This window comes from Sturnira hondurensis, unplaced genomic scaffold, assembly GCF_014824575.4.
Source record: "Sturnira hondurensis isolate 20B ecotype Veracruz unplaced genomic scaffold, ASM1482457v3 Scaffold0025379, whole genome shotgun sequence".
Classification (NCBI taxonomy): domain Eukaryota; kingdom Metazoa; phylum Chordata; class Mammalia; order Chiroptera; family Phyllostomidae; genus Sturnira; species Sturnira hondurensis.
Window position 1 is genome coordinate 861,497 of NW_028098010.1, and position 27,485 is coordinate 888,981.

Here is a 27,485-nt window from a genome sequence, read left to right on the forward strand (position 1 = left end):
CCAGGCCGCAGGGGACCAAGGACAGAGCCCCCACTGTGAAAACGGTGGCGGGACTTGGTTTCTGGTCCCTGGAGCCGGCGGGTATCTTGACATCTTCCGGACCTTCTCCTTCTCAGCCTTGAAGGAAAGAACAAGGTCTTGGCATGTGCGTCATGTTCCAAGGAAGTGATAATCTTGAGGACACTGCTATCTGTGGGCTAATGTTCTCAGGATGTGAGAACATCTTGCCCTCTTGATAGCTTTCGGTAATGTACAAACTTTTGTAAAACAGCATTGTTCTCAGGCCACTGTAGTTCTGCATATAAGCCAGCAGTTCCTTGAATAAATTCGCCATTTGCCAGCAAGAGCACTTGGACCTCTCCATTATTTTAATTAAGTTAAGTCCATCGCCTCACCTCGCGACCACCTTGCTGCCGCGGGCGGCGGCATTTAGACTCTTCAGCTCTGGCTGGTGTTGCTCAGTGGATTGAGGGCCAACTTCAGAACCAAGGGTCATTGGTTCCATTCCCAATCAGGGCACATGCCTGGGTTGCAGGATAGGTCCGCAGTAGGGGATGTGCAAGAAGCAACCACATACTGATATTTCTCTACCTCTCTTCCTTCTTCCTTTCCCCTCTGTTTAAAAATAAATAAATAAAGTATTTAAAAAATAAAATGATAAACATTTAGACTATTAAAAAATGTTTGTACTTATTGACACTTTAAAAGAGAATATGGATAGTTAACCAAACTGTCCAATATCTTAAAATTTACAAATTGTTAAAGAAATGCAAATGAAAAGAATAGTACAGGGCCTCTTTATCCTTTATCTCATCTCTCACTGTCCCTTTGAATTTATTCAGTGGAGTGATCTTTTGCTCTGAATGTTAAGGACAGACCCCAGAATCTTGGTTGGAGGAAAAAAAGGCAAAAAGTTACCAAAAATGTTCTTTATTAGGCTGGCTCTCTGGTTCTGGCAAACAATTAAAGGTTGACCTTTCTCTTGGCTGTGTGTTTGGATGCTTTAAAGATCTATGTCCACAAGGGATTCCCTCCCCTGAAAAATCATTGCCTTCAATAATACATCTCTTTGCGTCTGAGGGCTTTGTCCTACCAGTGGCCCAAAACTATAACCTTGCCTCCAGGTTGTCTCTAATGAAGTCTGTACACTTGCTCATGGTTTCTGGCCCAAAACCATCTCATTTTGCTTTCTCACATGGCTCTTGTGTACCTTCCAAAACAAACTTGCAGAACAGAGCCACTTGTTCGACTTCTCAATCTTGGGATTTCTCATGAAGGAATCAGAATCAATCCATTTAGCTTTAAAAAAAAACTGAAAACACCTCAGGGGTTCCTATTTGTACTGTAGTAGCTTATTTTACAAGACTTGAAATAAGCGGCCTCAGTTCACTTGGAAAATATGTCTAATACATAGTACCAGCAGATACTTCTCAAAAGCAAAATCTTTTTAATCTTTCCTCTACCTGCTAAGATTTTCATTTCTTTTTTTTTTATTTCTATGTGGTAAAAGATTTGGAATCATCTCACCAGATCTTGGCAACCTACATTTTTCTAATCCTGAGAATGATCTGACATATCTTATTGTCATTTATTATTTTAAGCCTAAATTTTCCAATGCTTAGTATCTTGTTACAAATATAATATTTCTGCTTTTGTGAATATAGTGAAATGTGCTTCTCAAAAATTATTGACATTAATTTAAATTAGCCAAACTCTTTGAAAAGCATTTGGCAATGTATATCATGCATTTTCTAATGGCCATATTCTTTAAATTCATAATTCCATTTCTGAGAATCTATTCTAGGTGTATATTCTTGAATGCAAAAAAAAAAAGATCTATCTATAAAATCTACCCTTAAAATACATGAGAAACAACGTAAGTAGAAGCAATCAGTAATAAAATAAGGTAAATGAAACCCAGATAATAGAATATTATACAACAGTGAATGTTTTTTAAGTTTATACAATAATATGAAAAAGCAGTGATAATTCAATGGAGAAGATGTATAAGCTAGGCTGTAAAATTCTACTTATAATATAATTATAACCATATTATAATATTCCTTCAAATATCTATGGATATATTTTTGAAAGATCAGGAATATACCAAAGCTTGACAGTGACTGTCAATGGATGTTAGAACATTAGGAAAGTTTTTCCTCTCTGTAACAATTATGTATTTTTAAAATTTCACATACTGAGTATGCATTGCATTCAAAATACTAAAAATAGCCCTGGCCTGTGTAGCTCAGTTTGTTGGAGCATATTCCAGTAGAACAAAAAGTTGTGGGTTTTATTCTTAGTCATGGCACATGCCTAGTTTGAGGGTCCAGTTCTCTGCCAGGACACGTCAGTGGTGACCAATCCATGTTTCTCTCCCTCTCTTCCTCCCTTCCCCTCTCTAAAATTAAGAAGCAATACTTGGATGAGTATAAAAATAAAATAAATAAAATAAAAATGCTAAAAATAATAGAAAAAAGTGAAAAACATTAAAATTAAAAATAATAGCCATCACATATTTTGTCATTTGTAAATATAAAATATTTATTTCTTTTAGTTTTGCACATTAAGTGTAACCCTAAATCTTACAGAGTTTCCATCCCAAGCATCTCTGACCTTGTCTCTTCTAAACCCTTCACCACTAATCTAATCTCTGTCTTCTTATACTCAACCATTGTACCAGCTTTTTAACTGTCCTTCTTGATTTGAGGCATTTCTCTAATCTCAGTTCAAATCATTTTTAATGTTGTGATTTACTGGCAGATTACTAACCTTAGCTGAGCATCAGATTAAGTCATTTCTAATAATATACTCTTAAAATTTTCTGAGGAATATATTAAAAGAAGTAATAAATATAAAGCACTTGGCACATCATAAGTTTTCAAATAGTGGTGGTCATTGTACTATACTTTCAATTATGCATTTCTTTTGTTCTTCACTTTCAATGCTGCTTCACTGTGAGATGTTAAATACAGATTCCCCACACAAAGATGTAAGACCCTATATAATGTGATCTTGAACACTTTTTTCCATTTTGTTTCACAAAATTTTACTCTTAGCTTTAACAAAGATGGACTACTTCCTATTTCCTGGACTCATCTCTTTGTTTTTCTGTTTGGACACACTTAGCTCTATTTATTTCTTTACAAGCTGTACCTTTCATCTGTGTCTCATTTTTCTGAAATGCCTTATCTTACCCCCCAAATTTTCTGAACTCCATATTGTATTAGATTGCTGTCTTCTCTCAAACTCCATGATATCATCTAATATCCTTAATAACATACAACCTTTAGTTCATCATCTTTATAGGATAACTCTAATATTAAGGGCATAGTTTAAGAAGCAGTCTCCTTAGAGAGGTTGTGCCTGACCACCCCATAAGTCACTATCACATTTCCTTATATTTCTGGTTACTTATGTAGTTTTTACCCCTTCTTTTTCCCACCACTCTTTGGTAGATTTTTTTTTTTACTTTCCTAGAAGAGAATTTTTTTTCTTAACCTCAGTTAGTACTGTGTCTTTTAAATAATGAAAACCCAATAAATGTGTAAAACTGTATTACAATCTCTCAAAAATGTACATTTAACTATGAACATACACTATACCTGGTAAGGAAGGTGCTCATTTAAAAATTGTCACTAAAATATCTGTTATCTCTTCCGTATCAGCATACACACAGAGATCCTTCACACACTCACATTCTCTCAGACACTTTTACACATATCCATTCATACATACTCACACACCCCTGGGTTCTTGGTCCCTGACATGATTTACATAATGTTCAGTGAGCAAGCATAGCAGGCCTCAATTATAAGAAAACCTGGAAATGCTCTACCTGGATTTCCCAGTGGAAGCTATGATCTGCTCTATTCAGGATGTAAAAAAATGACAATAGGAAAAGAGAGAAAAATTAGTGATGTAAAATGTTAGGGTAAACCTTTGAGAACAATAATTAATTCTAGTTCACTTGATAATACAATTTAGTAAAATCTGATAAAAACTCAAACCAATGCAAAGTTAGAAAAAAAATTGAAATTTAAAATATGAAGAAAATCAATCGGGTCACTCTACAACACTACAACTTTTTTTCCTGCAACAAATCTGTTGCTCACTTTAGAGTTATAGGAAATATAGTTTGGAATTAATATTTTCTTTAAGAAACAGAAGAAGAAAATAATGTAAAAATTTTAAATAAATCAGAACTAAAGAAATAGCTACATAACATTCTTAAAAGTTAATCAATAATTAATTGGAAAGAAAGGAAAGAAACTGCCCTCCACAGTTACAGTATTTCATCCTCAAACCTTTTAAAAAATATTTCTGAGTAAGTGGAGGTATTCAGTGCTTCATGGCTCTTTACTGCAGTCCCTTGACTTTCTCAGAAAATTTGAACACTTGTTATCCCCTCTGTTTCCCCTATCTTCACCATCTGCTGCCCTTTAGACTTTTCTCATAAGTATTTAAACTTGTTCCATATTTCCCTTTATAATCAAAACCCTGTCACTGACCCATTTATCTTCTGTCTTCCAATTTTCCTCTCTTTTCCCCACTTACCACAAAATTATTTATATGTGCTTTCTCCATTGTTCTCACCTCTCTCTCCTCAACCCTCTTTAAAGTGAAAGACATTATTTAATATTTCTACAATAACCTCTGTGGTAGAATGAATAATAATATTATTTCACGATGTTCATGTTCTAATCCTGAAAGCCTATGAATATGTTACTTTGATGGCAAAAGAACTTTGCAAATGTGATTATATAAAGTATTTTAAGATTAGGACAATGTTCTGGATTGTCCAAGTAGTTGCAAGGATGTAATTACATGTCATTATAACAGAAAGGAAGTGAGAGACACTACTACACAGGAGTAGCAGGAGATAGGATGACAAAGGCAAGAGGCTGGAGTGCTTTGAGGAAGTGTCATGAACCAGTAACTGCAGCTGGTCTAACAGATGCTAGAAAAAGTAAAAGAAACAGTTTCTCCCCTAAGACCTTCAGAGGGAATTGGGTCCATTAGCACCTTCACTTTAACCCAGTGAAGTTGATTTTACTCTGGTCTCCAGAACTGTAAAAGAATAAAATTTTATTGTTTTAAGCCACCAAGTTAGTGATAATTTGTTAGAACAATGATAAGTCAATGATACAGACTCATGTACTTAGTCAAATAGTGGGTAATTTCCATTTTTTCCCCTATTTGACTTATCAATAGCAGCACCTTGGCTTCATAGATACCACTGATTTTCTTATTAGATCTTTGAGTTATTTTCATTAGATTACCTGCTTATTTCTTCCTTTCTACCCAAATGATAAATGTTAGAGCTTCTCATAGTCAGTTTAAAATCACACCGTTTCCACTAAGTGATCACGTCTATTCTATTTCTTGAAAACAAAAGCTCCAACACATGCTTGGTTTCAAGTATATGTACATAATTATTTGAGCATTCGACCTACTTATCATACAAACATCTCAAAATTTAATGTGATTAAATTAATATATTTCATTTAAGTTTACTTTATTTCCAGTGTTAACAATCTCAGGAAAAGATTTGTTTTTTGCACCAACTACAAAGGTTTGTAACCTAAAACTTGAGAGGTATAAAACTTTCTCTCCTACCATAGGCAAACAATCACTAAACCTGATCAAACCTGCCTCTTCAATGCCTATTGTGGCCAATGTCAGTGACACTACTCTAGTTCAAGTCACAAGCTGAAACATGACAAAACTAATACAATAGCCTTATAACATAGGCTCCTCAATGTGCAATGTAACAGCAGTAATTCAATTATATTCAACTTCTACATACGAAGCCAATCTCCACATAACAGCCACAGTGATATTTAAACACATAGACACAAACATACATACAAATCATTCTTAACACTCACTTGCTTAATTCTCTTTTCCTGTAAGACAAATGTGATTCAACAAATCTTTCCTTTAGATTTTGGTCTTTGACTCATTTTCTACTATTATTTCTCACAGTCCTATCCTTTCTTCTCAAATTACTGTCATGGTCTCCTTGTTAAAGTTCATAAAAGTTTTCAAGGTTTTCTCTCACAGTTCAGGGTCATGAAATTTCCTCTCCCCTTTGTGTGGAATTCCCTGCTCACCATCCACTTGTTTTGATCATCTAACTACCTAACAAATTCTCTTTTATGCTTCATTCTCATCTCAAATATCAGGAAATTATTCTCTTATATCATCTCCAAAACTAAGAGGCTCCTGAAATATGTCCCCATATTACCGTGCCTATTGACATTTTAATCATTATTTTTTATTGTATCTTTAATGTTTGGGTGACATTGGTTAATATGATTATATAGGTTTCAAGTGTATAATTCCTTTTATTCAGGCATTTGATTTTTCTCTTTTATTTTATTTTTTTAATTGTTGTCCAAGGTAACAATAGCCAGAGGGTAGTGGGGAGAAGACAGAGAGAAGGGTTTTCAGGAACTACTATAAAGGACACATGGCGAAAACCAAGGGGGCTGGTGGAAACAAGGGAGGGAGTCGGGTTTGGAGCGGGTAAGGAGGGTGGAGTGGGGAGGAAATATAGACAACAGTAATTGAACAATAAAATATTTTTTAAAAAATTCTTATTTGATTACAGTTGTCCCCATTTTCCTCCCATTACTTTCCTCTGCCCTACCTACCCCCACCTCCCATATTCAATCGCCCACTGGTTTTCTTTGTCCATGTGTCCTTTATACATGTGTTTTGATGACCCTTCCCCTTCTTTGTCCCCTTATTCTCCTCCCCCTTCCCCTCCCATTACTGTCAGTTTGTTCTTTATTTCCATGTCTCTGCTTCTATTTTGCTCACTTGTTTGTTCGTTTAGGTTCCACTTATAGATGAGATCATATGGCATGTGTCTTTCACTGCCTGGCTTATTTCACTTAGCATAAAGCTCTCCAGTTCCATCTATGCTGTTGAATTACTGAGTCAAAAGGCAGCTCTATTTTTAGTTTTTGAGGAAATTTCATACTTTTCCATAGTGTCTGCACCAGTCTGCATTTCCACCAACAGTGCAACAGGGTTCCCTTTTCTCCACATCCTCACCAGCACTTATAGTTTTTTGACTTGTTTGTGATGGCCACTCTGATGAGTGTAAACTGGTATCTCATTGTGCTTTTAATTTGCATATCTCTGATGGCTAGTGATATTGAGCATCATTTTACATGTCTCTGGGCCTTTTGCACGTCCTCCTTGAAGAGGCATCTGTTAATATGCAAGTAGAAGATCAGAATGAAAAAAGACTCAGAAAACATGAAGATAGCTTAAAGAAACTGCAGGACAACATGAATGCAACAACATTCAAATCATGGCAATATCAAAGACACTGAAATAGAGAACAGGCTGACAGGGACCAGAGGGCAGAGGGGAGAGTGAAGAGAATCACAGGGGAAAGGGGGAAGGATTCACAGCAACAACTATAAAGGACGCATGGACAATAACTAAGCTGGAGGGTGGAAATGGGAAGGAGGTGAAGAGCACTTGGGGGGGGGCAGGGCTGGGAATATAAGACAGGAAACTGTACTTGAACAAGAATTAAATTTTAAAAAATCATGGGAATATCAGAAAGAGAAGAAAAGGAGCAAGGGATGAAAACCTGTTTGAAAAAATAATGACGGAAAACTTCCCTAACCTGGAAAGGGGAAAAGCCACCCAAGTTCATGAAGCATAGAGGGTCCCAATCAAGATAAACCCCAAAAAACCTACTTTAAGACACGACATAATTGAAATGCCAAATTTTAAAGACAAACAGGGAATCTTAAAGGCAGCAAGGAAGAAAGAGGAAGTAACATACAAAAGAGCTCTGATAAGTCTTTTCACTTTTCAATGCTCATAATGTTTAAATATATTTAGAAAAAATTGTCTTATAAAATTTTGTTTGCTTTTTAAGAGCTTTCGAGAAATATAAATTAGTATAATAAATTACACATATTAAAAGGATAAAATTTGATAACTTTTGATGTATATGCACATCCATAAAACTATCACCACAGTCAAGATAGTGAACATATATATCACCCTGAAAGCTTCCTCTTGACCCATTTTTCTCAAAACATAATACATTTGTTTGTTCTCTGATGTGTTCTGGGCATGCCACCCCAAAATATTACTGGTTGATAGTGGCAATCAAAGCAACTTGATTAATTAATTGATGAGCAAAGATATTCTCTAAAGCATGACATACAAAAGGAAACACTAAAAATAATCTAAAGGTTTTTATGATGGCAAATTTTACAAAATAATACAAAATTATGCAGCACTGAAATCATCCTTGATGAGATCACTGAATTCTATTTTAATATATTTAAGCAGAAAAGCAAGAATTAAATGAACTTATAAAATATTATTTTGATCATATATATTTACATACATTTTATGTGTAGCTAAAAAGGATAATAGGCATTGACACAAAAACTTTAGCAGTGGAGCCCTGGCTAGTGTAGCTCAGTGGATTGAGCATGGGGCTGTGAAGCAAAAGGTTGCCGGTTCGATTCCTAGTCAGGGCATATGCCTGGGTTTCAGGCCAGGTTCCCAGTAGGGGACACATGAAAGGCAACCCCACATTCATGTTTCTCTCTCACTCTTTCTCCTTCCCTTCCCCTCTCTCTAAAAATAAATAAAGTAAAAAAATCAGCATTGGAGAATGGACAGTTGATTTTATTTATTTTGTATTTATCTGACACTGTCAAAGACAATGTGTCATAAAATGTTAAATGCGACCCCTCCTGTGTCTTGGAATTTTGGTTAAAGCTCCATACACAGGACAAATAATTGTAAATATTTTTATAGTCTTAGCAGAACAGCCAAAAATCTGTCAGACACCCCATTTTTTAGTTTTCTAAGAGAAAATCAAGTTCTACTTTCTTCTGACATTCCCACCATTTTATCAGGACTATGACAGAGAAGATATCACTTTGCTGAAGAGGAAAGTTGGCAGAAAGTACAACATTCTATTTTCCACCCCATCTTAAATCTAGAGGAAAACAGGGGCTGCCATCCCTTTAAGTGATCGTTATGTTTCAAAAAGCAACATTTAAAAATTAAATTTGATGGCAAAATAGGTGAATTGGCATCGTTAACCTTAGATGACTGCTTGCTGAGCTCCATTTGTTTACAGACTCACCACTGAGTGAAGTATGATAAGCATGGATTCTTTGAAGTTTGGAAGCTTTTGTTCTAGAGTCCTCTCAAGGCAAAATTTTGACTACAGAGACAGTAGAAAAAAATCTAATTCACCCTTGTTGGTGTGGTACAGAAAAGGTGTACTAGTTTCTGAAGTAATTACTGGACACTGCAAAATGTAGCCAGTTCAAGCCATCTTGATGGATGCCTAACGCTAAGAGGGCTCCCTGACACAGGGAAAGGCAACAAGTAAGAAGTGGTGAGATGAACTGGTGTGGGCAAAAGCTGAGGTGTCACCAAGAGGGATATGTAGTAAAGAAGTTCAAGGAAAAAAAAAGGACATCTGTGTTTTACAGAAAGGCCAGATTTTTAGCATGTGACACATTTAGAAGGTACCCAGGACTAACCAAGAACAAAATCAGCACCAGCAAAGAAATATTTTGTTTGTTGGTTTTACACCATCCTCACATGACTACCCCCCATTTGTCACTCCCTTAACTTTGGAAGACTCGGGAGTTAATAGATTGGTGATGAGTATATGGAGATAGAACACAGAACGAGTGAAGCTACAGACGATGCTTCCTTTTTGTGTGTGTGTGTGGTCTAGCCAGTGAATCAGACTTGAGTCTTGAGAATGGAGAAGACTTGAGCTCTGTATAAAATGGAATATTTAATATTTGATTGAACTAAACATATTTAAAATTGATGTTGATATTTAACTGCCCAGGTAAGAGTGTTCTTATAGTGATCAGTCTATGATATCTATTTAAAGTGAGGCCCTTTACTATAGAGGAGGAGTTTAATAATATGGTCAAAGGCACTTACTGAAAAAACATTGAATCCATTTATTTGTAGCACTAACTGAATTTAGTCTATTTTATTATCCACTCATTCCTGTGTTACACAGTGTTATTTTTTATCCTAAAGTATCATCACAAGCTATCAGTAGCCTCACTAAAAGTACTGTTCAGGAAAAATTACAATATAGATGAAAGTATCATGTCAGTATACTTACATAGTACATAAATACTAGTTATCTTCTCATACTAGATGTGGCTCATTGTTTTTATTTAGATTTGCAACAATTTTTATCATTTTTCAACTTCTGCTGCTAATTCATAAACTACTAAATATAAGTTGGATAAAAATATGAGGTCTAACTCATCTTTTTTTTTCCTACAGTTATATAATGATTGACATTTATTAAGACATAATGAACATTCAATATCTTTTTCCAAACATTTTTGCTAGCCTACTTTGATATATCAAATTGAGAGGCTATAGAGATGTACACCATACACTCAGATGCTAGTTATTTATATGAGAATTTGTCATTATATTAGTCCAATATAATCATAAAAGAAGCAATTAACCTGTTCCCTTAAAAACTAGGTAACTCATAAATGTCCCTTTCTATCCCAATTATTGCTTTTTCAGCTCTCTAGTTGATCTATCAGTGATAAAATCTAATTCCATATTTAAATGATTTTACTTCAGTTTACATAGAACAAGTGTTTGTATTTATTTTGTTTTTACTTTTTTATTGTTGTTCAAGTACACCTCTGTCCCCCAAAACTCCCCTCTATCCCAACCATCTCCATTTCCCACCCTTGATCCTACTGCACTTTAGTTTTGTCCATGTGTCCTTTATACATGCTCTTTGATGACCCTTCCCCTTCCTTCAACCATTACCCGCCTCCCACCTGGTTACTGTCAGTTTGTTCTTTATTTCAATGTCTCTGGTTAAATTTTGCTTGCTTGTTTGTTTTGTTGATTAGGTTTCACTTATAGGTGAGATCATATGGTATTTGTCTTTAATCACCTGACTTATTTCACTTAGCATAATAGTCAAAGAAAAGCAAGCAGATTTAGAAGTCATCAGTCAAAGCCCGGGAGGGAAGATGGCAGCTGAGTAGGACAAAGGATTTCACTTCTCTCCACGCACCGGAGAAGGACCTGGCTGATCTGCTGAGGAGCACAGCAGATGCCCAACAGGGACCCAGCATATAAGAAGGCAGGACTCCAGAGAGTGTAGCAGACACTGAATGACCAGAGGTTGAGGAGAGGAGACTACCTCGGATAGACAAGGTATGAGAGAGCAGCACAGAGGCGGCCGCAGGCCCTCCACCAGGCCGCACCAGGGCCCTGGCCAGCCTCCCCGGTCTCTGAGAGCCAAGAGTGGGCAACACCGACTCTGGGAGAGAACTGGTCACCGGCGCCCCCACCCCCATCTGGCAGGGCACAGATTGGAAACCACCATAAGAGGTCGGTCTGCCAGTAGTGGCAGAGAGAGGAGTGAGCATTCGGAAGCAAACCAGAGAGCTCTGATAACCCGTGGAGACAGGTTGTCGGCTTAGGAGAACTGAGAGTTGCCCAAGCATTCCCTGCTTCACAGGGCCTGTACCTGCCCTCCAGCAGTCCCGGGGAGTCTCGGGCTGCTGGCAGGGCCTCTAGAAGTGAGTCAGTTGTGAGCTCCATCCTTCTCACCTAGCACAGACCAGGTCCATCCCTGCTCAGCTGGCGCAAACTGGGAGGCACCGGGAGTCAAGCCGTGGCCTTCGTCTTGGGTGGCTGCTGCTCGCCTGTGCCTCACGGGCCTGGCGGGCCCACGCCAGCCCTCAACCTAAACAACCGGGGGGCACGACCGCCTCTTCGGCCTCAAGGGGCCTGCGCCGGCCCTCTGCTTGACCAACTGCCAGTCGCCCATGCTTTCCTGGCTGCTCGGGGTCTGCGCTGGCTCTTGACTTGGGGAATTGAGAGTTGCCCGGGCAATTCATGTGGCGCTGGGCCCCTGGAAGAGAGCCAGTCACCAGCTCCATCCCTACCCAGCCAGTGCAGACAGGGAAACACAAGGAGTGAGGCTGTGGCTGTTGGTTTGGGAGAACTGAGAGTTGCCCTGTGTGTTCAGCCACAACACGGGAAGGGTCCGCACCCAAGCCTACCAGAGTAGGAAAGCCTGGCTGGCAGTGTGCGTCCTCACACCAGACCAGGGCTGGAAAGCCTGGGAGAAAACCCACTCTCAGTAGGTCGCGGGAGAGCAGCGCCAGTCTGGAACTTGGGGGGGTAATGACGAGACCAGTTGAGCTTACTGAGATGCAAAAAAGCCACCCTAACAGCCCCTCAGGCTGCTGCAGCTAGTGAGACAAGAAGAAAAGGTTTGACTAGCTGGAAATGAACCAAAGGAGTAGTGGAAGCTGAGAACACCAAGATACCTACAGGAGACGGCACCACTGAATTTCACAGGTATCCTACCACAGAAGTTCACACCATAAATGCAGGGTACCAGCACAGATCAATTTAAGAAGCTGAGGCCAACAAGAACAGCATAACAAACAATGGGAAGACAAAGAAAAAATCCCCAAATGAAAGAAAAGGAGGAAGTCTCAGAAAGAATGTTACATGAAATAGAGGCAAGTCAACTATCATATATTGAATTCAAAGCACTGGTTATCAGGAAATTCAAAGAGCTTAAAACAAGCTACCAGAAACTACAGGGCAGCTACAATGAACTCTCCGCAAACTATGCCAACATGAAAAAGGAAATAGAAACCATCAGCAAAGGCCAAGAGAACATGAAGAATACAATTTTTGAACTGAAGAACACAGTAGAAGGTATGAAGAGTATGACTGATGAGGCAGAAGACCGCATAAGCGAGCTCGAAGACAGGGTGGAAAGAATCTCCAAGACGGTTCAGGTCATGGAAGAGAGAATCAGAAAAAATGAGGGGAGTCAAAGAGAAATGCAAGACAATATGAAACACAATAATATGGGAATACCAGAAGGACAAGAAGAAGAACAAGGGGTAGAAAACCTACTTGAAAAAGTAATAACTGAAAATTCTCCTAAGTTGAGAAGAGAGAAAGTCACATGAATCCAGGAATCGCAGAGAGTCCCAGGCAGGTGGAACACAAAGAGGCCTACTGCAAGACACATCATCATTAAAATGGTAAACCTCCAAGACAAAGAGAGAATCCTAAAGGCAGCAAGGAAGAAAAAGGAAGTAACGTACAAGGGGGTCCCAATAAGGTTGGCTACTGACTTCTCAATGGAAACATTCCGAGCAAGAAGAGAATGTCAGGAAATATTCCAAGTAATGAGAAACAGAGGCCTACAACCAAGGCTACTGTACACAGCAAGCCAAATAAAGAGGTTCCAAAACAAAAGAAGTCTAAAAGAATACGCCTCCACAAAACTGGCTCTACAAGAATTACTAAAAGGGCTGCTTTAAGGAAAGGAAGGAAAAGAGTGAGATGGAGAGGAACACAGGTACACAAATGGCAATGAATAAGTACCTTTCAATAGTAACTTTAAATGTAAATGGATTAATGCACTGATTGAAAGACACAGAATAGCTGAATGGATAAGAAAGCATGACCCACACATATGCTGCCTACAAGAGACCCACCTAAGGTCAAAAACCATCACAGACTAAAAGTGAAAGGATGGAAACAAATTTTCCAAGCAAAAGGACAAGAAAAAAAAACCCAGGGTAGCAATTCTCATATCAGACAAAATAGACTTCAAAAAGAGGGCCATAAAGAGAGACCCAGAAGGTCACTTTATAAAATTCAAGGGAAAAATCCACCAAGAAGACATTAACATTGTAAATAAATATGCACCCAACATAGGAGCACCCAAATATATAAAGAAAATTCTAGAGGACCTCAAGAAAGATATTGACAGCAACACAATTATAGTAGGGGATTTTAACACCCCACTGTCAAAAATGGACAGATCTTCCAAACAAAATATCAACAAAGATATTGCAGCATTAAATGACACTCTAGAAGAAATGGACCTAATTGATATATATAGAGCCCTGCATCCCAAAGAAGCTAAATACGCATTCTTTTCAAATGCACATGGAACGTTTTCCAAGATAGACCACATGATAGGACACAAAACAAGTCTCAACAACTTCAAGAAAATAGAAATCATGCCAAGCATCTCCTCTGATCACAAGGGCCTGAAATTGGAAACCAACCCCACAGGGAAAAAACCAAAACACCCAAAATCATGGAGACTGAATGGTATGCTATTAAACAACAAATGGGTTAAGATTGAAATTAGGGAAGAAATCAAAAAACTTCTCAAAACTAATGAAAATGAACTCACAACAACCCAAAACTAATGGGACACAGTGAAGGCATTCCTGAGAGGAAAATTCAAAGCAATACAGGCTCACCTAAAGAAGGTAGAAACATTTCAAACAAACAGCCTAACCCGACCCCTCTAAGAACTCGAGGAACAACAAAAAAGACATCCCAGAGGAAATAGAAGGAAGGAAATAACCAAGATCAGAGCAGAACTAAATCACATAGAGACTAAAAGCACAATTCTAAGGATGAAGGAATCTAGGAGCTGGTTTTTGAAAAAGATAAACAAAATAGACAAACCTTTAAGTAGGCTCATCAAGAAAAGAAGAGAGAGGACACAAATAAACACAATCAGAAATGAAAGAGGAGAGATTACAACTGATACCACTGAAATAGAAGAGATTGTAAGAAATTACTGTGAAGAACTGTATGCCAAGAAATTTGAAGACCTAGATGAAATGGACAAATTTCTAGAAAAATATAATCTTCCAAAACTCAATGAAAAAGAAACGGAAAACCTGAATAAGCCAATAAGAGCATATGAAATTGAAGAAGTAATCAAAAATCTCCCATCACACAAAAGCCCTGGACCAGATGGTTTCCCAGGAGAATTCTATAAAGCTTTTAAGGAAGAGAGAATATCTATTCTTCACAGACTATTCCAAAAAATCCAAAAGGAAGGAAAACTCCCCAACTCTTTTTATGAAGCCAGCATCATCCTAATTCCAAAGCCAGATAGAGACACAACAAAGAAAGGAAACTTCAGGCCAATATCTCTGATGAACATAGACACTAAAATCCATAACAAAATATTGGCAAATTGCATCCAACAATACGTCAAAAAGATCATACACCACAAATAAGTGGGATTCATCCCAGGGATGCAAGGATGGTTCAATATTCATAAATCAGTAGATATAATACACCACATAAACAAAAGCAAACACAAAAACCACGTGATCCGTATCAATGGACATGAAAAAATCTTTTGATAAGGTACAACACCCATTTATGATAAAGGTACTCAGAAAAATGGGAATAGAGGGAACATACCTCAATATAATAAAGGTCATATATGAAAGACCTACAGCCAACATCATACTCAATGGGAAAAAAAAGCTTTCCCACTAAGATCAGAAAAAAGACAAGGTTGCCCACTTTCACCACTTCTATTCAATATAGTATTAGAAGTTCTAGCCACAGGGATCAGACAAGAAAAGGAAATAAAAGGCATCCAAATCGGAAAGGAGGAAACAAAACTGTCATTGTTTGCAAATGATATGATAGTGTACATGCAGAAGCCTATAGCCTCTAGCAAAAAACTGCTCGAACTAATAAATGAATTTGGCAAAACAGTGGGATACAAAGTTAATATCCAGAAATCAAAGACATTTTTATATACCAACAATGAAACAGAAGAAGAAGAAATCAAGGAAAAAAATCCCATTCGATATAGCAAAAAGAAAAATAAAATATCTGGGAATAAACCTAACCAAGGAGGTAAAAGACCTGTACACAGAAACCTATACAACACTGAAGAAAGAAATCAAGGAAGACATGAACAAATGGAAACATATACCATGCTCATGAATTGGAAGAATTAACATCATCAAAATGTCCATACTACCCAAAGCAATTTATAGATTCAATGCAATACCTATTAAATTACGATGGCAGTTTTCACAGACATGGAACAAATACTTCAAAAATTTATATGGAACCAGAAATGACCCGGAATAGCAGCTGCAATTTTGAGAAAGAAGAACAAAGTAGGAGGGATCACAATACCTGCTATCAAACTGTATTACAAGGCCACTGTAATCAAAACAGCCTGGTACTGGCATAAAAACAGGCACATAGACCAATGGAATAGAACAGAGAGCCCAGAAATAAACCCAATTCTGTACAGTCAATTAATATTCGACAAAGGGGGCAATAACGTAAAATGGAGTAAAGACAGCCTCTTGAACAAATGGTGTTGGGAGAACTGGACAGCTACATGCAAAAAAATGAAATTCGAGCACCAATTTACACCATACACCAAAATAAATTCAAGGTGGATAAAAGACTTAAATATAAGCCATGACACCATTAAAGCCTGAGAGGAAAACATTGGCAGGAAAATCTCAGATATTCCACGCATCAATATTAATACTAATATGTCCCCCAGAGCAAGGGACATAAAGGAAAGAATAAACAAATGGGATTTCATCAAAATTAAAAGCTTCTGCATGGCTAAGGAAAACAGTATTGAGATAAAAAGAGAAGCAACAGCTTGGGAAAACATATTTTCCAATGATACTTCAGACAAAGCTTTAATCTCCAAAATATAGAAAGAACTCACTCGACTCCACTCAAAGAAGATGAGCAACCCAATTAAAAAATGGGCAAAGGACTTGAACAGACACTTCACCAAGGAGGACATACAGGGGATCCAGAGACACATGAAAAGAGGCTCAATATCACTAGCTATCAGAGAGATGCAAATCAAAACCACAATGAGATACCACTGTACACCAGTCAGAATGGCTACCATAAACAAAGAAACAAACAACAAGTGTTGGCGAGGTTGTGGGGAAAAGGGGACCCTAGTTCACTGTTGGTGGGATTGCAGACTGGTACAACCACTATGGAAAGCAGTATGGAATTTTCTAAGAAAACTAAAAATGGATGTGCCTTTTGACCCAGCAATTCCACTATTAGGAATATATCCTAGGAACCCTGAAACACCAATCCAAAAGAACCTATGCACCCCGATGTTCATAGCAGCACAATTTACGATAGCCAAGAGTTGGAAGTAACCTAGATGCCCATCGGGCAATGACTGGATCAAAAAACTATGGTACATTTACACAATGGAATTCTATGCTGCAGAAAGGAAGGAGTTCCTACCCTTTGCAACATCATGGATGGAACTGAAAGCATTATGCTGAGTGAAATAAGCCAGGCAGTGAAAGACAAATACCATATGATATCACCTTTAACAGAGTTCTAAACAACAAAACAAACATGCAAGCAAAATGTAATAAAAAAAACTGTAATACAGAAGTTGCTGACAGGGTCCAGAGGGGAGAGGGGAGAGAATTACAGGGTAAGAAGGGCAAGGACTCACATGAAGAAGTATGAAGGATGCATGGTCAATAACTAAGGTGGGAGGCGGAGATGGGAGGGAGGTGGGGAGCACTGGGGCGGCAGGGCTGAGAATACAAGAAAGAAAACTGTACTTGAAGAAGAATAAAATAAAAATTTAAAAAAATAATAAATCACACACACACAAAAAGAAGTCATCAGTCAAAAAAAAAAAAACATTTGGACGTCACCCTTGATTCTCTGGGTAGGAAAAACTGAAATAGTGAATGTATTTTAAGTAGCTTTATCTAAAGATTACAGAATACAGATATATTAATTTGAAAATGTAACACATAGGAGACACGTAAATTAAAATTAAAAATACATATATGTGTATATTTCTTTTTTTTATGTTTATATAGGTGTATATATTGAGCAAGTCAAGGCTGATTTTACTTCAGGGTTATTGCACCTGAGTTCCACCAACCTGAAGAGAGTTTTCTCCATACCTTTATCTAAGTTGAAAACTTTGATTAGTTAGAGTTTAGCATAGATTTTGATCTCTTTATAAAGGCTTTATCTCTATGCTCAATCCAACATCACCTCTAGATTGTCATGGCATTTATCTAACTTATTTAGATAAATGAATTTTATCTAACTGAATTTTCCCTGATTATTCCATTGTTTAGTAGGTCACTAAATTTCTAACCCCACTGTGAAGCAAATTCCATGAGAATTAGGACCTCATTTATTATATTTTAAATAAAAGTGTTTCTTACACATGAAAGTGTATAAAATATGTTTATGCAATATATAACCAAAGCAGTAGAAGATTAACAGGAGATTATTAATATGTCCTCTAACTGCAGAACTACCATGTCCTTTAAGACCCAATCCTGGACAACAACATGCCTCAGGATATCTTAACCAACAAGATTTCTTAAATTCTGTGATTGTACCAGCAGTGATGGAGCTAAGGAATAATTTGAGCTGGCTAGTAAAGGGGTTCCTCTATTGTCCATCAGTCCCAAGTTCCAGAACAAGCTTCTCCAAATAAACATATAAAGTGAAATGAATATGCAGTTTAAGTAAAAAGTGTGTTTGTTATCAAATATAATAAGATAGAGCCAGTCTTAAGCCACGCTCATACTGAAATTCTGAAGTCATCATTATTAACTGGTCTCCAGATGTCACCTTGATTTATTACAGAATAAATATTTTATTTTCTTTAAAGGCCTTCATGAAAGCACAAGGATAGATATATGATAATAGATAGATAGGCGTTGATGATAGATCTGTAGATAGATAGATAGATGAAAGAAAGAAAGAAAGAAAGAAAGAAAGAAAGAAAGAAAGAAAGAAAGAAAGAAAGAAAGAAAGAAAGAAACATATATACATATTATTCCACCAGAGTGTAAAGAGCTAGACTAGTTTGGAGAGAGGACTACAAGTTTAGAAAGACTCTAGAATGTTCTGATTTGAGAGAAAGTTGGGAAACTGCGACAGGAAATGTTAGGTTGTAGAAAGTAATGAAAATATGTGCCTTACTTCCTGCTTCCTAGTAATGACCTGAAAAGTTGCAGGACCATGAACATGAAAAGCTCATGAATATTTGAAAATTAAACTATCTTTATTCAGTGTCCTATGGTTTTCTGAGTATGGGTCTTTTAACTTCTTGATTAAATTTATTCCTGGATATTTTATTTTTATTGCGATATTAAATGAGAATGTCTTCTTAGTTTCTCTTTTTGATAGTTAATAATTAATGTATAAAAATGCAACCAGTTCCAGACAAAAATCAACAAGGAAACAGTGACCTTAAATGACACATTAGATCAAAAAGATTTAATTGATATTTGTAAAATATTTCATCCCAAATCATCAGAAAATGTTTTCTCCTTCAGTGCATACAGAGCACATTCAAAGATACACCACATAGTAGAACAAAAAGAAGTCTTAACAAGTTCAAGAATACTGAAGTCATATCAAGCAATTTTGTGGATCACAATGGCAGAAAACTAAAAATCAACCTCAGTAAAAAAAAATTCATAAATATTCAAACATGGGTACTAAATAACATGTTATTAAATACTAGATGGGTTATCAATAATATCAGTGAATAAATAAAAAATACCTGGAAACAAATGGAAATGAACGCACAACAAACAAAAACCTATGGGGCACAGTGACCTATGGAAAACAGTACTGAGAGGGAGGTTTATAGCATTAAAGGCATACTTCAGGAAGATAGAAAGATCTCAGACAAAAACCTTACTCTACACATACAAGAACTAGAAAACACCAACAAACAAAGCCCAAAGGGAGTAAAAGGAAAGAGATAATTAATATCAGAGTGAAAGTAAATAACACAGATACTAAAAAAAAATCAAAAGATCAATGAATTCAAGAACTGGTTCTTTGAAAAGAAAAATAAATTATGAAAGTTTAATGAGACTCATTAAGAAAAAAATGACAGAGGGCACAAATCAGTGAAATCAGATATGAAAGAGGAATAACAATGGATATCACAGAAATATAAAGAAATGTAAGAAGATACTATAAATAACTATATATCAAAAATTGTGCCATGTGGGTGAAATGGATAAATTTCTAGAATCATACTATCTATTAAATACTGAATCAGGAGGAAGCAGAGCACCTAAATAGACTAACAATAAATTAAATTGAAGTAGTAATAAAATAACTACCAGCAAACACAAGTCTTGGATTAGATGGCTTCACAGGGAAATTTTATCAATCATTCAAAAAAATAACTAACACCTATCCTTCTCAAACTATTACAGAAAAATCAAGAAGAGGGAAGGTTTCAAAGTTCTTTTTATGAGACCAATACTATCCTAATTCCAAAACCAGGTAAAAACAAAATAACAACAAAAATATAACTCTAAGCCTGTATCCCTGATGAACATTGATGGTAAAATTCTCAACAGAGTACTAGCAAACCAGATTCAGTAAAATATTTAAAAAATAGTACACCATCCTGTCTGGTGTAGCTCAGTGGACTGAGTGCAGACCTGTGAAGCAAAGGGTTGCCAGTTCAATTCCCAGTCGGGGCACATGCCTGGGTTGCGAGCCAGGTCCCCAGCAGGGGGTGTGTAAGAGGCAACCACACATTGATGTTTCTCTCCCAATCTTTCTTTCTTAAATAAATCCAACCTTGCCCTCTCTATAAAAATAAATAAATATTTTTTAAAAAGATAATACACCATGGTCAGGTGGGATTTATTTCCTAGAATGCAAGGTTGGTACAATATTTGCAAATCAATAAATACAACACATCACATAAACAAAATGAAAGATAAAAATCACATAGTCATAACAATAGATGCAGAAAAGCCTTTGAAATAATCCTGCACCCATTTATAATAAGAACTTTGAGAAAAGTGGCAATAGAGAATGTCTTCTCTAGGGACCAACGCTCAACATAATAAAGGCTATATATGAAAAACATACAGCCAATGTCATACTCAATTGGTAAAAAATACAAGTATTTCCTTGAATGTCAGGAATGAGACAGGAATATCCACATTCACCATTCTTGTTCACATATTCCTGAAAGTCCCAGCCACACTGGTCAGATAAGAAGAAGAAATAAGAGGGATCCAAATTGGAAAGGAGGAACTAAAACTGTCATTATTTGCAGATGACATGATTTTGTACATATAAGACCCCATAGGCTCCACCAAAACACTAGTAGACATAATAAAACAATTTGGTGGAGTAGCAGAATTATAAAAAAAATAATATTTAGAAATCAATGGCATTTCTCTACATCAATAATGAACCATTGGAAAGGGAAACAAAAAAAACAATCCTGCTTTCTATTGCAATAACAACAACAACAAATGAGGTACCCAGGAATGATTTAAACCAAAGGGGTGAAAGACCTGTATTCGGAAAGCTATAGGACATTAAAAAAATGAGAAAGATATAAATAAGTGGAAGAATATACTGTGTTCATAGATTGGAAGAATTAACATCATTGAAATGTCCATACTACCAAAAGCAATATACAGATTCAGAGCAATTTCTATTGAAATACCAATGACATGTTTTAGAGGTTTAGAACAAATATTCTAAAAATGTATATGGAACAAAAAAAAAAAAAAAACAGACCCTGAGCAGCCTTGGCAATCTTGAGGAAGAAGAGCAAATTTGGAGTGATCATGATACCCAATATCAAACTATGTTATAAGGCCACTGTAATCTAAACAGTCTGGTACAGGCATAAAAACAGCCACATAGATCAGTGGAATAGAATAGAGAGCCAAGAAATGAACCCACACCTGTATGATCAATTAATATTAATGTTTAACAAAGGAGGCAAGAGTGTAAAATGGAATAAAGACACTGTCTTCAATAAATGGTTTGGGAGAACTGGACTAGTACTTTCATAAAAACAAAACTAGAACAACAACTTATACCATACACTACTAAATGGATAAAATAAATATAAGTAGCAACAACAAAAAGTTCTAGAGGAAAGCATAGGCTAAAATTTCAGATACTATCATAGTAATGTTTTTGTCAATGTGTCTCCTAGGGCAAGTGAAGTATAGAAAAAAGTAAATGTAACTACATAAAATTAAAAAGCTTATTCACAGCTAAAGAAATCATCAGCAAAATGAAAATGGAACCCACTGTGTGGGAAAACATTTTTCAACAATACAAGTGTTTTATCTCCAAAATATATAAATATATGAGTCAACAGTAGGAAGATGAACAATCCATTTTAAAAATGAGCAAAAGGACCTGAACAGACACTTCTCCAAAGAGGACATACAGAGGGCCTATAAATATTTGAAAAATTGCTCAAAATTGCTAGCCATCAGAGAGATACAAATTAAAACCACAATGAGATACCAATTCACACTGGTCAGAGTAGCTATCATAAAATCAACAAACTATAAGTTCTGGCAAGGATGTGGAGAAAAGGGAACCCTACTGCACTGTTGGTGGGAATGCAGACTGTTACAACCACTTTGAAAAACAGTATGGAGTTTTCTCACAAAATTAAAAATAAAACTGCCTTTTAACTCCTTGACTCTACTTCTGGGAATATGTCCAAAGAATCCCAAAACAATAATTCAAAATAATATATGTACCTCTATGTTTATAGCAGTGTTATCTATAATAGCCATGACATGGAAGTGGCTTAACTGCCCAGTGGTAGACCAGTGGATATAAAAGTTGTGGTACACTTACACAATGAAATACCACACAGTATTAAAAAGGAAGGGATTCTTACCATTTGCAACAGCATGGATATAACTGAAGACATTATGTTAAATGAAATAAGTCAAGTAATGAGAAACAAATACCATATGATCTCACTTATAACTGGAATACAAGGATCAAAATAAACTAACAAACAAAGTAGAATCAGAGGCACAGAAACAAGGAACAGACTGATAGCTGTAAGAGAGGACAAGAGAGGTTGGGACTGGTTCAAAGAAGATGGAGAGATTAGACAAAGAACATATATGCATAACCCATGAACATGAACAATGATGTGGGGACTGGTTGTGACAAGAAGGAGTGCATGGGGCAGGGGCAAAGGAGAAAATAATTGGAAAAATTGTAATAGGATAAATGATAAAAATAAAATTAATAATAATAATTAAAATATACTAATTTCTAAATAAATACTTTTACATCCTGCTAATTTACCAAATTCATTTATTAGATCTAGTAGTTTTTTGGTGGAGCCTTTGGGGTTTTCTATATGCTCTATCAGGTCATCTGTGAATAAGGACAATTTTACTTCCTCCTTTCCAATTTGGATACCTTTTATTTCTTTTCGTATTATGGATATAGATAGGACTTCAGTACTATGTTTAGTAAGAGTGGTGAAAATCGGATACCCCAGTCTTTTCTCTCACCTTAAAGGGAAACATTTGTAGTTTCTGACCATTGAATATGATGTGGGATGTAGGTTTTCATATACGGCCTTTATTATGTTGAGGTATGATTCTTCTTTTCCCACTTTACCGAGTTTTTTTCCATAAATAAATGCTGGATTTTATTGAATGCTTTTTATGCCTCTATTGATATGATCATGTAATTTCTATCTTTCATTTTTTAATGTGATGCACCAAACTTATTGACTTGCAAATATTGTACCAGCCTGCATACCATAACAAATCCCACTAGGTCATGGAATATGATTTCTTTAATTTATTGCTTAATCAGATTTGCAAATGTTTTGTTGAGGATTCCATCATCTATATTCATCAGATATATTGGCTTAATTTTTTTTTCTTTGTAGTGTCTTTATCTGGTTTTGGAATTAGGATAATGTTGGCCTCATAAAAAGAACTTGGAAATCTCCCCTCCTCTTAAAATTTTTGGAAAAGTTTGAGGAATATTGGTGTTATTTCTCCTTTAAATGTTTGGTAAAATGTACCTGGGAAATCATTCAGTTTAGGATCCTTTTTTTGATGTGAGGTTTTTTAAAGTTATTTATTTAATTTTATTTGTTATCAGTCTATTCTGGTTTTCTGATTCTTCCTGATCCAGTTTTGGAAGATTGTATGTTTCTTCAATTTGTCTTTTTTCCCATGTGATATAATTTTTGACATAAAGTTGTTTATAGTATTTTCTTACAATCCTTTGCATATCTTGTTGTAAGTTACCTTACCTCTTTCATTTGTGATTTTATTGTGCTTTCTTTTTTCTTGATGAGTCTGCCTGAAAGTTCATCAGTATTATTTATTTTAAGAGAGAAGAAGAGAGAGAGACAGAGAAACATCCATATGAGAAAGAAAAATAGATTGGTTGCCTCCCACATTAACCCTAACCAGAGATCTAACCCTCAGCTGAGGTATAACCCCTGATGAGGAATCAGTACTCCAACCAATGAGCTGCACCCACNTATCTTGTTGTAAGTTACCTTACCTCTTTCATTTGTGATTTTATTGTGCTTTCTTTTTTCTTGATGAGTCTGCCTGAAAGTTCATCAGTATTATTTATTTTAAGAGAGAAGAGAGAGACAGAGAAACATCCATATGAGAAAGAAAAATAGATTGGTTGCCTCCCACATTAACCCTAACCAGAGATCTAGCCCTCAGCTGAGGTATAACCCCTGATGAGGAATCAGTACTCCAACCAATGAGCTGCACCCACTAGGAGACTCCAGGATTTTCTCTCTAGTTCTTTACATATATGGGTAGATCATTTATTTGAGATTTTTCTTGTTTCTTGTGGTAGGTCTGTAATGCTATGAACTCCACTCTGAGTACTGCTTTTGCTGTGTCACAGCATGTGGTATTGTTTTGCATTCATTTTAATTCAATTTCAGATAAATTTTTATTTCTTCTTTGATCTTATTCTTAATCCACTCATTGTTTAATAGCATGTTATTTAGCCTCTATGTGTTTGAGTATTTTTGAGTTGTTTAATTGTAGTTAATTTCTTGTTTTATGCCATTGTGATCAAATAAGATGCATGAAATTATTTCAATCTTCTTGAATTTGTTAAGACTTATTTTGAATCCTAAGAGTGGATTATCTATGAGAATGTTTCATATGTACTTGAAAGAATATGTATTCTGCTTTTGAGATTAAATATTCTTTAAATGTCAATTAAATCCATATAATCTAGTGGGGTAAGGTCACTATTTCGTTGTTGATTTTTTTGTGTGGAAGCTCTAACCAGTGATGTCAGTGATGTGTTCAAGTCCCCTACTGTGACTGTATTGCTGTCAATGTGTAACTTTAGTGCACCAAGAGTTTTTATACATTTATTTGTTTTTATATTGTGTGCTTATATATTTATCAGGGTTATACCTTTTTGTTAGATTCATCTGTTTAGTATTATGTAATGACCTTCTTTATCTCTTTTTATAGACTTTGTTTTGAAGTCTGTTTTGACAGATATAAGTATTGCTACTCCAGATGTTTGTTTGATTACATTGTCATGAAATATTTTTCCCATTCCTTTGCTTTTAGCTTGTGTGAACTTTTTCATTCTGAGGTGGGCCTCTTATAGACAGCATATATACGGGTCATGTTTTCTTATCTATTCAAAATGCCTTTTGATTGGAGCATTTAATCCATTGACATAAAGTTATTGTTAATAGGTACTTATTATTGCAATTTTTACCTATGTCTCTCTATATTATTTTTACTTCCTAAGGAAGTCCTTTTAACATCTGTAATAATGCCAGTTTGGTGTTAATGATAGGTTTTAACATTCTTTTTCATTTAGAAAGCTCTTTATTCCACTTTCAATCTTTTTATTATTTTTTAAATTATATTTTATTGCTTCTGCTATTACATTCATTCTACGTTTCCCTTTGCCCTCCTCAGCCCAGTGTACCCACTCCCTCAGGCAATTTCCACACCACTTTCTGTGTCCATGCATCAGGCATATATGTTCTTTGGCTACTTCACTTCCTATGATGTACTTTACACCACTATGACTATTCTGTAACTACCAAATTGTACTTATTAACCCCTTCACTTTTCAGCCAAACACCCCCCAAACCTCTTCTATTTGACAACCATCAAAATATTTTCTATATCTATGATTAGGTTTCTGTTCTGCTTTGTTATTTTATTTTATTTTTTAGATTCAATTGTTGATATATATTTGTTGCCATGTTATTGGTCATATTTTTGTGTAAATTTTGTTTATTTTTTAAATATTTAAATTTTTAAATGGTTGTTCAAGAACAGTTGTCTTCATTTCTCCCCTACCACTCCCCCCACCCCATCCATCCCCACTTTCCACCTTTGGTCCTACCCTTCTTTGGTTTTGCCGATGTGTCTTTAATAGATGTTCCTGTAAACCCTTATGCTTCCCCCTGCTTATCTGCTCCCATGTCCCCTCTGGCTACTGCCCCCAAAACACCAAGCCAAAAGAAGCTATGCACCCCAATGTTCATAGCAGCACAATTTACAATAGCCAAGTGCTGGAAGCAAACTAGGTACCCAACAGTAAATGAATGGATCAAAAAATTATGGTACATTCACATGATGGCATTCTGTGCAGCAGAAAGAAAGAAGGAGATCCCACCCTTCATCACAGCATGGATGGAAATGGAGAGCATTATGCTAAATGAAGTAAGCCAGGTGGTGAAAGACAAATACCATATTATCTCACTTATAAATGGAACCGAATCAACAAAACAAATAAGCAAGCAAAATATAACCAGAGACATTGATTTTTTCTTATTAATAAAGAAGACCCTTTAAATTTCATATAATTTTGGGCCCTGGCTGGTGTAGCTCAGTGGATTGAGCATGGGCCTGTGAACCACATGATCACGGTTCAGTTACCAGTCAGGGCACATGCCTGGGTTGCAGGCCAGTTCCCAGCAGGTGACTCACGAGAGGCAACCGAACATTGATATTTCTCTTCTTCTCTCTCCTTCCCTTCCACTCTAAAGATAAATAAATAAATAAAAATCTTTAAAAATGTTGTTCATATAATTTTGGTAAGGTAGTGATGTACTTGTTTTGTTTTGTTTTTTTCTTGTCTAGGAAGCTCTTTATACACCCTTTGATTCTAAATGGTAGCTTTTCTGTATAATATTGGTCATAGGTCCTTGATTTTCATCACTTTGTATATTTCTTGCCTCTGCCTTTTTGCCTGCAAAGTTTCTTTTGAGAAAGCGGTTGACAGTCTTATAAGAGCTCCCCCATAGTTAGCCAACTGCTTTTGTTTTGCTACCTTTAAGATTCTCTGTTTGTCTTTAACGTTTGTCATTTTAACGATGATGTGTCTTGTATAGGTCTCTCTGAGTTTATCTTGTTTGGGACCATTTGTGCTTCCTGGATTTGAATGTCTATTTCCTTCTCCAAATTAGGAAAGTTTTCCTTTATTTTTTTCCAAATAGATTTCCAAATTTTTGCTCTCCCTCCTCTCTTTCTGGCTTTTCCATGATGTGAATATTGGTGTGCTTGAAGCTATCCCAGAGGCTCCTTACCCTATCCTCATCTTTTGGATTGTTTTTTTCTTCTTGCTGTGCTTATATGTTGTTTTTTGCTGCCTTGTATTTGTATCACTGATTTGGTTATCAGCTTCAGCCACTCTACTGTTGATTCTTGTAAATTGTTCTTCATTTCAGTTAGTGTATCCTTCACTTCTAACTGGTTCTTTTTTACGGATTTCATTTCTTATGTTATTTTTTATGCTGTTGAAGTTATCTCTGA